General features: G+C 37.9%; 1 protein-coding gene across 12 annotated transcripts in view; it reads left to right on the top strand.

The window, feature by feature from the left end:
- PLEKHA7 (pleckstrin homology domain containing A7) overlaps positions 1 to 12327 on the top strand; it is a 156488-nt gene that overhangs the window by 67008 nt on the left and 77153 nt on the right. For 2 of the 12 annotated variants that reach the window (XM_071808943.1, XM_065838384.2), the window contains exon 1: positions 10381 to 10724. The exons of the other annotated variants lie outside the window; for them this stretch is intronic. The gene's annotated coding sequence lies outside the window, so the exon portion shown is untranslated. Of the gene's footprint in view, positions 1 to 10380; positions 10725 to 12327 lie in introns of those variants that run through there. 12 annotated transcript variants of the gene reach the window in all.

Below are 12327 nucleotides of genomic sequence, written 5' to 3'. Positions count from 1 at the left end.
GAATGTTGTATTCATGCATGTACCGTCTGTATATATATAGTTTTGTATTTGCTGCATTTTGATGATTTGCAATGTGTCTCAAGTGATATGTTTTAATGGATCCTTTGTGGAAAGGATAGCATTGGATTATAAAGATTTTTCTAACTTGTACAAAAGTTTTATAAATTCATATTTGGAAGACTGTATTGGAAAAGTCACCTTAAAGTTAGAGTTGCTTTTCAGAGCCTAAAAAGTTGCTGTGAATCCCATTTCTGAATAGTGGAAGTGACACACTTAGCAGGCAAGTTCTGTATTCTTGATTTTACAGTCTCCACAGTGCTTTTACCCCGTCAATTCCATGATTTCAAGAATGAAGAGGGAAGTAAGGTTTACAAGGTATAAGGGTGTTTGTAAACTCCGATTTGCATTAGGTAGTACTGCACTAAAGTGTGTTTGTCTCAAAACACTGTATGCAACAGGAATCCAGTTATATGTCTCTTTGTTACCACATACCTGTTTTTCAACTCTAAGAAGCTTTCTTAAGTTCGAAGAGATGTTTTAAGAAAAATATTTTAAATTTAGCTTTTACTTTAAACGTAGGTAGTATATGGCCACCAGTTTATTTCAAGATCCCTCAAAATGCTTGTGAAACAAGGATTCCTTAAGATCATTACGGTGTGTTAACCTGGCTGCCCAAGTTTGTGTTCTTACCACTGGTAAATATTAATTAATTTATAGCAGCTTACTGATGTATCAGCTTTCTGATAATAAGCTGAACTGAAGGTTTCTCTTGGATTTTAACTGTTTCATTCTATCCATTATAGTGCTTCTTAGATTTGTTTGCTTTTATACCTTTATGCTTAAAGGCACATTGTAATCAAAACCTGCAGGCTGTTCCTAAACATGAGAGAGATCAGCTGTGTGAATTTCAAGAATTTTAATCTTTGGGAAGTCTGCCTAACTTGTGATTTGTCTGGAGCCTCAAAATGAAAACCTCAAATATGCGCCTGTGCACACATTTTAAAAAATTAAAAGTACAATTAAATGTATCAGTAAATGTATTTGTTTATTTTATTTTTGTTCTTAGTGAAAAGCAATAGTACAGGGGAATAATTTTCATTTTGGTTTTGGCCGTATAATAGTTAGGAAACCTTGTTAACCTTACTTTCTGCAGACTGTCACTGCCACAACTGGAGAGCTGAAGGACTAATGTGCTTGTGGAGGAAAACTCTTTTGGGGCTGTGCAATGAAATTTTCTCCATAACTGTGAATTTGACCCAGGTTGGTCAGATTTTTCTCGGAGTTGAAGTATTTTAGACCTGAACTGCCATTCTATGCTGGGCAGACCCTGACAGGTTTCAGTTTCGTTTTCCAAGGAATAAGCGAACTAAGGATGTTCAAAGAATTTTTCTGTTTGCTACTGGTTCAGTAGTTTAGAACATATTCTTACATGAAAAGCACTGTTTAAAAATGAAGTTGAATACATTACATCAAGAACACTGAAGTGTTTTTTTTTTTACTGTGTTGTATAATAATCTTTAAATGTCATTGTTTTATAAGTAGACATACACTTTCCAAGATTACCTTTCTGTCTTAACTCATCCCACAAGTATTGACTCTGAAGACGTCATTCTACCAAAAAGTTCATAAGAATCCTTTACAGGTGGACCAAAGCAGACCTATTGCTTGGTGTCCATTGATCTTAATTGTGCAAGCACTGAGGGATATGAGTTGTCACATTTGAAGTGTTTGTAAATTAAAGCAAATCTTTAATCAGTGTTTGTATTGTAGTAGGTAAATGTCATCTCCAGGTTTTTCAGGTCTTGTTTTTACTGATCTGTTTGTCTGTTGTAATTTCAATAGTGTCTGCTGTAATTTAGTCTTTCAGGCAATACCATAGGTCTCAGCTATGCAAAGGTTATTGCACTGCTGTGGAAGTCTTGCTGTTCCTTGGAACTTGCAGCTTCTGTCACTGCATAAATTTTTCCTTCCTAATGAAGGTAATAGACTTTCCGGTTAATCATTGAAACATTTGTTTGTTTGTTTTAAACTATGTTTTGTACATGTGTGTTTTATTTTCTTACTAGCAAAATTGCTCCTGGTACTATAGTCACAGTGTCCATTATAATTAGTTTACATTAATTTACATTAAGCTAAGTAAGTTACATGAGTGTGATGGCATTTCTAGGCATTTTAATTCCAATAATGTGCGGAGTACTGGTTCAGAAATTAGAACGGGTGATTCCAGTCTTGTCTTGGATACAGAGGAGAAGAGAATGTGCACAGACATTTGTCATCTAAAGAAAAGTGAACACAAGTATTTAAAAACAAAGGTTGCTTTTTTTTTTAATGTGGTAAATATAAGCAATATGAAGCAAAATTGTTTTGTGATCCAGTCAGCAAATGATATGATCATTACTTTTGTTTAAAAATAACCATATTTCACATTGGAAAATGCTAATAAGGGCCTATAACCCAACTTCCTTCCTCAGTCCTCTGTAGGAAAACTGCTTCTTACCAGTTAAAATAATGTGATTAGCATTTAACTACGAAATAGTAGATGGACAAAAGCCAAGAAAAACTGGCATTTTACAAGTTCTATCCTAATCTGTACTTTGTTGCCTGCATTGTAGTAATTCTTAATTTATGATCAGGAAGTGTTACGTACTATAATTCAGGTTTTTGAGGATGTTTAAGTAAATTATATAGGTTTAGTTGTAACAAATGTTGTTCATGCTTTTAGAAGCATTAGCTGTTAACTTTTTTTTTTTTAGAATCTCCGCAATAGAAATAGATATGTCGTAGTTTTCCTTCTTCGGTCATTCTGACCTTTTAGTAACAAGAAAATGTTTGTGAATGAAAACAGCTAAATACCTAAAATTGTATTCCTGGTAGACATGAAGAAAACAGAATAAGAAAGAGAAAGTGAGCTAGAACAATGGTATTCTGTAACTCAAAGGCTTACATTCTGTTTCTCTCTCTACAGTTTGGTGCCAGCTTGTTGCAGATGCCTGATAGTTTTCTGTGAATGAAGAGTGTGGAAAGTTTGTGGAAATTATGCTTAGGGTTGAGATGGATGGGTCTTGCACTTCAGCTGTTTTTTGGAAGATAAGATGTCTCTACAGTCTTGTGTTTCTGCTTCTAATTGAGGATTTCTGTAGTGACTCCAATGTTATGACAGACTGGTTGGGCTAAAAGTAGTGCAAAGGGAAAATCTTGCTTGGAGGTGAATAGGTTAGAGACATTGGGGGTGGGAGAGCCTGGAGCAGTATGTTTGGAGCATTGTTATAATATATGGAGATAGGAGTGTCTGAAACGTCTCATTTACAAAATAATACTGTAAATACAGGCTCTGACAAAATTTAAGATGAAAAGTTTTTTAAGAGTCTATTCTGTTACAGAGGTTGCAGTAGAAGCAGTGTTGTGAAGACTCAATTGAGAATCCCATTTTAATGATTTCCTGAGAAATCTGCTAATTGATACCATTGAGATTTAATTTGTAGAAACAACTGCTGCTGCTAATGCCCCACATTCAGCATTCTGCATATCTGCATTTTAAAAAGTCTGCTCCATTTAGTATCTCATAGGTCAGCTAATACTTAGGTTTTGATTCTTGAATTTATGAATCTTGATTGTAAAGTTGTATAATTATACATGAATACTGCATATATGGTTATGATATTATAATAAATATGGTTATACGTTAGTTATTGTGTGGAGAAGAGGACAGGATATTTCTTTGGAGAGCTGGAATTACCTGTACTTCCAGCCCCAGGGAACAGTTGGGAACTCAAGGAACAGAAGAGAACGTCTCAGTTGTAGAGGATTACGGAGGAAGGAAAATCCCTGTAGTGCTTATATGACTTTATTTAGTTGCTGGAATTTGGTTAATCTGAGGGAAAGTCCTGTGAAAAGCCGGTGACCTGAACTGTGTGTATTGCAATGCCGCTTGCATACTGGAGGACATACAATTTCTTGCTAGTCCAGTCCCTCATATGGTGGCTTTAAGCAGTAGTTGGTTTCTGAGTTCTAATGGCAATTTTCCTGTAGTAGAAACAGAACTCTCGTGAACCTTTATTTATTCCTTAATGGCAACTGCGTAGAATTCCTGTTGTTGTGGGCATTTGACATTTTGCAACCCTGTACATACCCCTCCCTTGTCTCCTTGCATGTACTCTTCCTTATTGCTCCTGTGTCGTCACTCTTGGGTCTTCATTCAGCTGTTCCCGCTGCAAGATAGCATAACACAAAGAGCAGAGAAAATTCAAAATCTCCAGCTGCCTCAAAAATGTTGTGAGAAGAATTTGTGGAACGACTAGTTTATGAACTATACATGATACTTTTGGATACTTTCATCAAGTATAGGAAATCTTGAGCAATCTAGAATACAGCTGTCATTGATGAGAATATATGCAGACAATGTTAAGTGAACACTGGTCAAAGTACATTTTAAATGAACCGTGAAGTTTCAGTGGGTGAATTGCGGTTAGCAGATCGAGAGAAGTGATTCTCAAACTCTGCCCTCCCTGATGAGGCCCCACCTGAAGTCCTGTGTTCAGCTCTGAGGCCCCCATCATAAGAAATACATGGACCTGTTGGAGTGGGTCCAGAGGAGGCCACAAAGATGATCAGAGGGATGGAACACACCTCCTGTGAGGTCAGGCTGAGAGACTTGGAGTTGATGAGCCCAGAGAAAAAAAGGCTTCAGAGAGAGCTTATACCAGTCTTTCAGGCCTTAAAGTGGGCTGCCAAGAAAGATGAGGAGGGTCTCTTTATCAGGGAGTGTAGTGACAGGATGAGGTAATGGTTTTAAACTGAGAGAGGGTAGATTTAGATTAGATATATGGAAGAAATTATTCACTAAGAAGGTGGTGAGACACTGGAACAGGCTGCCCAGAGAAGCTGTGGATGCCCCATCCCTGGAAGTGTTCAGTGCCAGACTGGATGGGGCTTTGAGCAACCTGGTCTAGAGGAAGGTGTCCCTGCCCATGGCAGGATCTTTAAGGTCCCTTCCAACACAAGCCATTCCATGATTCTGTGCTAGATTGGAGTGACATTATTTCCTATGTGTGCATCCCATTATTTTGAGTGAATGCAAATTTAATGGAATCCAGATGAAAATAAATGAAATGTGTGAAATGTATGAAAACTGTGGTCCACTGATTATGGAGCTGCACTGGTGCAGGAGCCATGTAATGCTGTAATTATCTTAAGGGTTGAGGTAGTTTGTTATTTACAGTAACTTTTTAATAATTACATAAGGTGACAATAGAGATCATAAGTAATTCTGATATTTTACGTGCTCTCTTTACCTTTTCTACCAAATACATTGGTGTATCAATTCTACAAGCGTGTGATGAGTCAGATTGGGTAAGCTAATCCAACTTAAAGGATAGTCCTTGAAAAAGTTTGGTAATTCCCTTTATTTTTTTGTTGATTGTCTTATTAATGATTTCATGGAATCTTTAAGTGTTTGTTTTTCTCTTCTGTTGGTAAGCAGTTAAAAAACTGGCATGTTGCATATGTCTTCAATACACACCACATGGCATTAGATGAAGGTTTCCTGGTTTCAAAGATAGTTGGTGTTACATGTCATGTATATGGATTTCCCCCCCCCAAGAATCTGCTCTCAACTGTAGCCAGAAAGATCTTTAAAATGGGAGCACGGTCCTTATACTTGTGGTTTTGTGGGTAGGATAAGACCATTTAATAAAAATGGTACACCTGTCTTTTTTTTCTTCATTCATATAAACTTCTAGGGAATAGTGTTAAGAAACATAACAGGATTCTTGGTTATTTTCTTTTGTTTCCTCTAATGACTCTTCAATATCAAATGCAGAGAGTTGGCCTCACCATTTGCAGCAAAGTACCTGTGTGATCTCTTCAGTTGCCGCTAGATATTAATCATAGAGTCATTTTGGTTGGAAGAGACCCTCAAGATCATAGAGTCAAACTATAACCTAACACTGACACTAAATCATGTTCCTAAGAACCTCATCGACATGTCTTTTGAACACCTCCAGGGATGGTGACTCAACCACTTCCCTGGGCAGCCTGTTCCAATGCCTGACAACCTTTGTCGTGAAGAATTTTCTCTAATATCCAATCTAAACGTCCCCTGGTGCTACCTGAGGCTGTTTCCTCTCATCCTATCACTTGCTACTTGGGAGAAGAGACCAACATCCTCCATGGTACAACCTCCTTTCAGGTACTTGCAGATAGTGATAAGGTCTCCCCTCAGCCGCCTTTTCTTCAGGCTAAACAGCCCTAGTTCCCTCAGCTGCTCCTCATCAGACTTGTGCTCCAGGCCCCTGACCAGCTTTGTTGCCCTTCTCTGAACTCTCTCCAGCACTTCAATGTCTTTGTTATAGTGAGGGACCCAAAAGTGAACACAGAATATGAGGTGTGGCTTCACCAGTGCCAAGTACAGTGGGACAATCACTGCCCTAGTCCTGCTTGCCACACTATTCCTGACAGAAGCCAGGATGCTGTTGGCCTTTTTGGCCACCTGGGCACTCTGCTGACTCTTATTCAGCTGCTGTTGACCAGCATCCCCAGGTCCTTTACTGCTGGGCAGCTTTCCAGCCACTTTTCCCCCATCATGTAGCATTGCGTGGGGTTGCTGTGACCCGGGTGCAGGACCCAGCACTTGGCCTTGTTGAACCTCATACAACTGGCCTCAGCCCAATGATCCAGCAGGTCCAAATCCCTCTGTAGAGCCTTCCTGCCCTCCAGCAGATCAACACTCCCACCCAACTTGGTGTCGTCTGCAAACTTGCTGAGGGTGCACTGGATCCCTTTGGTCCAGATCATGAAGATATTAAACAGAACTGGCCTCAGTACTAAGCACTAGTATAGTTCAGGTGGGTTCTGCTAATGCAGACTTTGGGTTTCCTCAGTTGACGGCAAGTTCTCTAACACTATTACTGATAACAAGTAATAGTGAAATATTTTCAGTAAAATATCCGTTAGAGAGTAAGTGCTCTTCAGTTTCTCTGTGGAAGTAGGAATGTGTGGTGGAATTTTTTGTTTGTTCTCCTTTCTTTTCTTATTTTTCTTGTCCTTCCCTGTAGGGCATGCTGACTAATCAGAAACGTTAGTATTGTTACTTCAACATTGTTTATTTCCTTTAGATCATGTAATTTAAAACAAAAATATTTAGACCTTCCCGTTTCTGTCCCTAAAATACTATTTAATGGTAGAACTCTAGTGGGTTTTTTCCCATAGTGACTCTCAATTGTCATTTTCTGATATATCAACAAAATAGCTTTTATTTCTGTTTTCTAGTTCTCATGCTGACAAAATTTACATTCATATCAACAGAAATAGTTGAGAGTGCAAACAGGTATGTAGGACCAGACATTTCAAGGTGCCAAGAAGTTTGGGCCGTTTTTTCTTAATATTTTAAGAATACGGTGTCTTACTCTGCAACATGTTCACATCAGAAGAATGTGGAATATGCACATGGTATTTGCAGAATTTGTGAGCTGTCTGAGAATGGTTAAATTCAGAGGTATTAAAACTTATGGTATATAACATGGAAGTCCCAGAATGCTAGATACGAAAGAAAGTCTGTGGCATAAAAGAAAAATATAATTAATTTATTTTATTTTTCTAGAGAGGTTCTTATTCAAAAACAGGGCTTTTTCCCTTCTTTTATTCTGATTTGACAGTAATTTGTGTTACAATGTGGTTACGTCTTTCTAGTGTGCTTTGAGAGAAGTGAATATTGCCGCTCATCACTTCTGGAATCTGATCTGTTGTATTAGCATCCCTAGTTTAGATTTAGATTCTTAGATAGTTTTCACAGAACTGTAGTAAGACAAGAGTATGTGGTATCACAGAAGCATTCTGGGGGACATGTTAGGCTGAACTTGATGTTTCAGTTCAGTTATTTATAAGTTGTACCTGGGTGAATTAACTTCGTAGCAACTAGGATACAAGTAATTGAGCAGAAAGATTTTGATTAAGTAGTATAGAAAAATTCATCTCAGAGTCAATTTAGTTTTGGAGACTTATATTTGGATATGCAAGTTTTCAGATGACATTGCTTCAGTTTTGAAGAACGGCACTGGCAATTTAATCTTGTGAAATAATTTTGATAAACTTGCTTTCTTGGTATTATTATGTATTAAGCTTGAACAGAATTGTGCCCTGTTTTACAGTGTTTCACCTCACAACTGTGAAAAAGTGCACTAGTGTAAAAAGCAACCTCCTTCTTCCTATATCCATACACTTAGTACTTGAAGCGCAAAGAATAATTGATGTAGCCAAAATGTTATTTTCAGAATAAAGGTGATTTTATGTTGGATGTAAATATTTTAAAGAACAAACTTCCATGCACTGAAAGAGATTTTTTGTAAATCTGTAAACAAACTTGGAAGGCAACAACATGTCTTGTTTAGCTAGATTCAGAAATTCCAGCTTGTTGTTGCCTCCCAGGTTTGCTGGAGTTCTTTGACAAGGTCAAGGTAGTCCTTTCTGCTATTGAAAATGAATGGTTTTGCTTGTATGCACTGCAGTAGCACCCTGAAAGCTGCAAATGAGGTTAAGACTCTGAATTGGTAGGTGCCTTTTCTCTCTCTTGAAAGTCTTGAATGTTAATAAAATGATGATTTTACAAAAATAAGATTACTCAACAAGGTCATACAAGAAATCTGCTTCGGAGCCAAGATCTGAATCCTCGTCTCCCAAATCCCCGTGTAGTAGTGCCAAAACCTCTAACTTCTTTTATTTGTTAACGATGCAGAAAACGTACTGTACTTCAGGTTTTACAAATTTAGCCACTTCTTTCTCTTTTCTTGTGGGAGAACCCCATTTCTCTGTAAAGAGACACTTCAAGTCCTGATCCATTATCTGAAATACCTGAAATGTCAACACTCAATTTATTCAGATTGTTTCAACTTTAAAATGCAAAACTGATTCATATAATATCGAAGCAGAATCTCTCTGTGAGTCACTGATGACTTATTTGGCAAAAATCAGTCACTCTGTTGTCTTATTATTTTCTGTGCTACTTACAGATTCATTATTTTTTTTATGTACTGCAATTGCCATGTCTGTTAAGTTACGTTTTAGGAATAAGCGTAATTTGTTGGTCACTCTATTAGAATTAAACAAGTACTGGCAGCAGATGTTAATTGTAATGACTTGTGACCTTGAGTAGTTCCAATAGCTGACTGGGAGAAATTAAAATAGAAGCTTCATTTCAGATTAATTTCTATATGCTGAACATAACAAGTCCGCAGGAGGAAATAATACAGAGTTTGCCCAAGTACATACTCTTCTCTAAGAGGAGACGTTCCCTATTGGGAAGTTTTGAATTCCTGTAATCATATAAAGACCCAGAGAAAGTGAATGTAGCAGTCACAGCGAACCAGCTTCCAAACAGCAGGTTTGGAGATGTGTTTCCCTTTTGTTAGAGATCACTGCTACAAGCTACAGCTATTTCACAAGCACACAGAATTCATGTGGAAAAATGAGGGACTGAGTGAATTGCTGTGCGGACAAATTATGTTACTCTTTGTAACTACGTAGGAAACCAGGTTAGTTAATATATTTTACAGTTGTACAAATTAAAAGGCAAATTTAAGTACATTTTATGAAGTTAAAACTGAAGATTTTAATGTAGTGTTGCACACTGTCCAAGAAGGTAGAAATAAATCTTAGCTTTGGTTTCAATTGCTGTAATGGAGAGGACGGCAAGATCCCAAGAGTTCTTGAGAAAACACTTGTGATGTTGATGTGTGGTGGTGGTTTAATTTTACAAAATAGTCAATATATAAAACAAAAATAAAACAAAGACACCAAAAAAGCCCCTGAAACAACTACATCATATTTGCAAGTAATTAAATTGCTAGATTATACATTTATATAAACGTTGTTAAAACACTGTGCATTTTCTATAATTACTAAATTAAAATTCAGCCGAAGCACTGAAAGTCTGAAAAGGTATTGTGCTGCTTGTAATCCTCTTGATCAAATATATATGCTTATAATACTCATCATGTGGCACTTAGGTTTTTTTTGCATTTTAAAAATTAGCATTGAATAAAACTGGTTTTATTATAGTGCTGGTCTGAACTTCTCTGCAGTGTCTAGCTTTTAGTCTGGCTCTGCTCACTCATGGCTTTGGAGTACTCTATTTTTGATCTTGCTGTATCTGAAAGGGAAAAAGCTCTCTAATTCTCTGAATAGTGAAAGACTATTTAATACCTACATCTTGAAGAGATTACAAAATTCTGTAAGTGGAAGATGCACATTTCTCAAAAGCAGCCTGTCATTGTATGTATTGTTAAATAATTACCCAAAGAACAAATATTATTTCATGTGAAGTTACTTCACCCTCGCAGCTGCCAAGTTTCAGTCACATGCTTGATAGAGACTGGCTCAGCATTGGAAGGACTTAATGCAGGACCTGCAGAAGTTTTCGGAATTTCTTTCAATCTCTAACCCTGCCGGCTCTCCCCGACCTCACCCCAGGCCTCGGCAGCGATGTGAGCTCACCGACTGCCGGGTTCAGGGTTCAGCATTGCCCTTGCTGCACGCCGGCCGACCGGAGGGATCCAGCCGAGCAGTGAGACATGAGAACCAGAGTGCTCTCTGAGGGGAACTCATGCTCTGCTCTGGCCGCCTTCCTGACAGCGGCAAACGGTAGTGGTTTGAGATGAGAAAGCGAACCATGCCCTCCCAGCTCGCTGGCCAGTTTGGGGAGATGGCAGAGAACTAGTCCTTGCATTACAAAGGTGAGAGGCCTTTTCATTCTTTCTCATGGTTGGTAGCGCTGTAGGTCCTCTAGCCAAAGTCTTATTTAAGGGCACATTTCTGTGATATTCAGCTGTGTGAGCTCTGCTGTGGAGCTGTATGGGCTGTGAAGGCCCTAATGATAAAGCAGCAGCCGTGCTGTTGTACTCTTGGAGGTGTTATCTGCACTGGCTTCACATTGGTGAGAATGGGGTGCTCTGGTGGGGGTTTCAGTGCAGAGCTACAGGACAAGAGCCAGACAAAGCAGCTGTGATGTGCTGCTCAAGTGGTGCAGGAGGAATGCTGCTGATAGCTCCGCTATATATAGTCATGTATGAAGAGCTGTCTTTTGGCTGGATTCTGCTGCACCCTTGTTCTCTGAACCCAAGTTAAGGAGTCTGGTTTAATCTGTTTTGGCTGTTGGTAGTTTGTCTGTTATATTTGGCTGTTGACTTCCAGGCTTATTGTGAAAGGTGGTAGTTGCTTCATCCTTCCAGTTACTTTGAAAAATAATAGCATGCTTCATGTGTTTAAGGAAGTTTTCATCTTTCCCAATGGGATAATGTGGTTTCACAGAGAGTCTAATTCAGATCTGATTTTGAAGAAGATGCATGCTATCCCCAGATGACTGCATGTTATCCAATAATGCATATTGATGTTTGCTGATAGAAATGAAACCTCTGAGCCACTTCATAGAAAACTAAAAAAGTAGTTTAAAAAATGTGTTTGCTAGCTAAAGCTATTTCTGAGATGGAAAGAGTGAAACTGTGTTTCTTTATACATTCCTTGTGCTTTTTTCTTTAGCTACTAGATCATCTTATTGCCATCAGTTGTGTACTTTAGGCTTTTTCTGAACTGGCTGTTTGGGCCCTGTTGATGTGTTTACTAAGTGATGTTAAGAAAATGCAAATGTTTCTTCCATGGCTGGGTCGTTTTCAGTGCCACTCTTCTGACTGTATTCTAATATTCTAGTCTCAGATTTTCATGGATAGTGCAATTTGTTGATTCAAGAAATTAAACACAGGATGTGATTATATGAGAGTTTTCTTAAATTTGGTTTATGTTTGGTTCACATACTTAGACATTCAATACACTTAGCATTATTTACGCCAATAATGTAAATTGTTATTAACCCATTGCTATAGGTTATATTGTGACTTGACATGCTTTGATTACATAGTGAATTGGTTTGGGGCTTGGGGAGGAGACACTGCATGACTGAAAATAATTGCCTTCTTTCTGCAGAATTAGTTCATTGGTTTATGTTTAGCAATGAAAATTCTAGCATTACACCAAAATAGTTAATTTTCAAAACAATTTGCTTGGGTTTCTCCACTAAGTAAAATAATGAGTATTAAAAGCAGAGAAGTTTTAGCAATTAAAATTGTTTATTACAGTGTTGAAATTTTTAATATCTTAATGTGGGTTTTGTTGCTGTTTGGTTGTATAAACTTGTCTAGCAGTGTTATGTATATTTTTGCATGTTTTCTGTTCTATGAATGCCAAAGAGAGTGATTTAAATTAATTGTACACCAGTATTTTTGTGATTGTTTGGAAATGTCTTGGGAGCTTCTCTGCTTGTCTGACTTGGGGCTGCTGAGTATT

This window comes from Patagioenas fasciata, chromosome 5, assembly GCF_037038585.1.
Source record: "Patagioenas fasciata isolate bPatFas1 chromosome 5, bPatFas1.hap1, whole genome shotgun sequence".
Classification (NCBI taxonomy): Eukaryota; Metazoa; Chordata; class Aves; order Columbiformes; family Columbidae; genus Patagioenas; species Patagioenas fasciata.
This window is presented reverse-complemented; position numbering and strand designations above follow the sequence as displayed.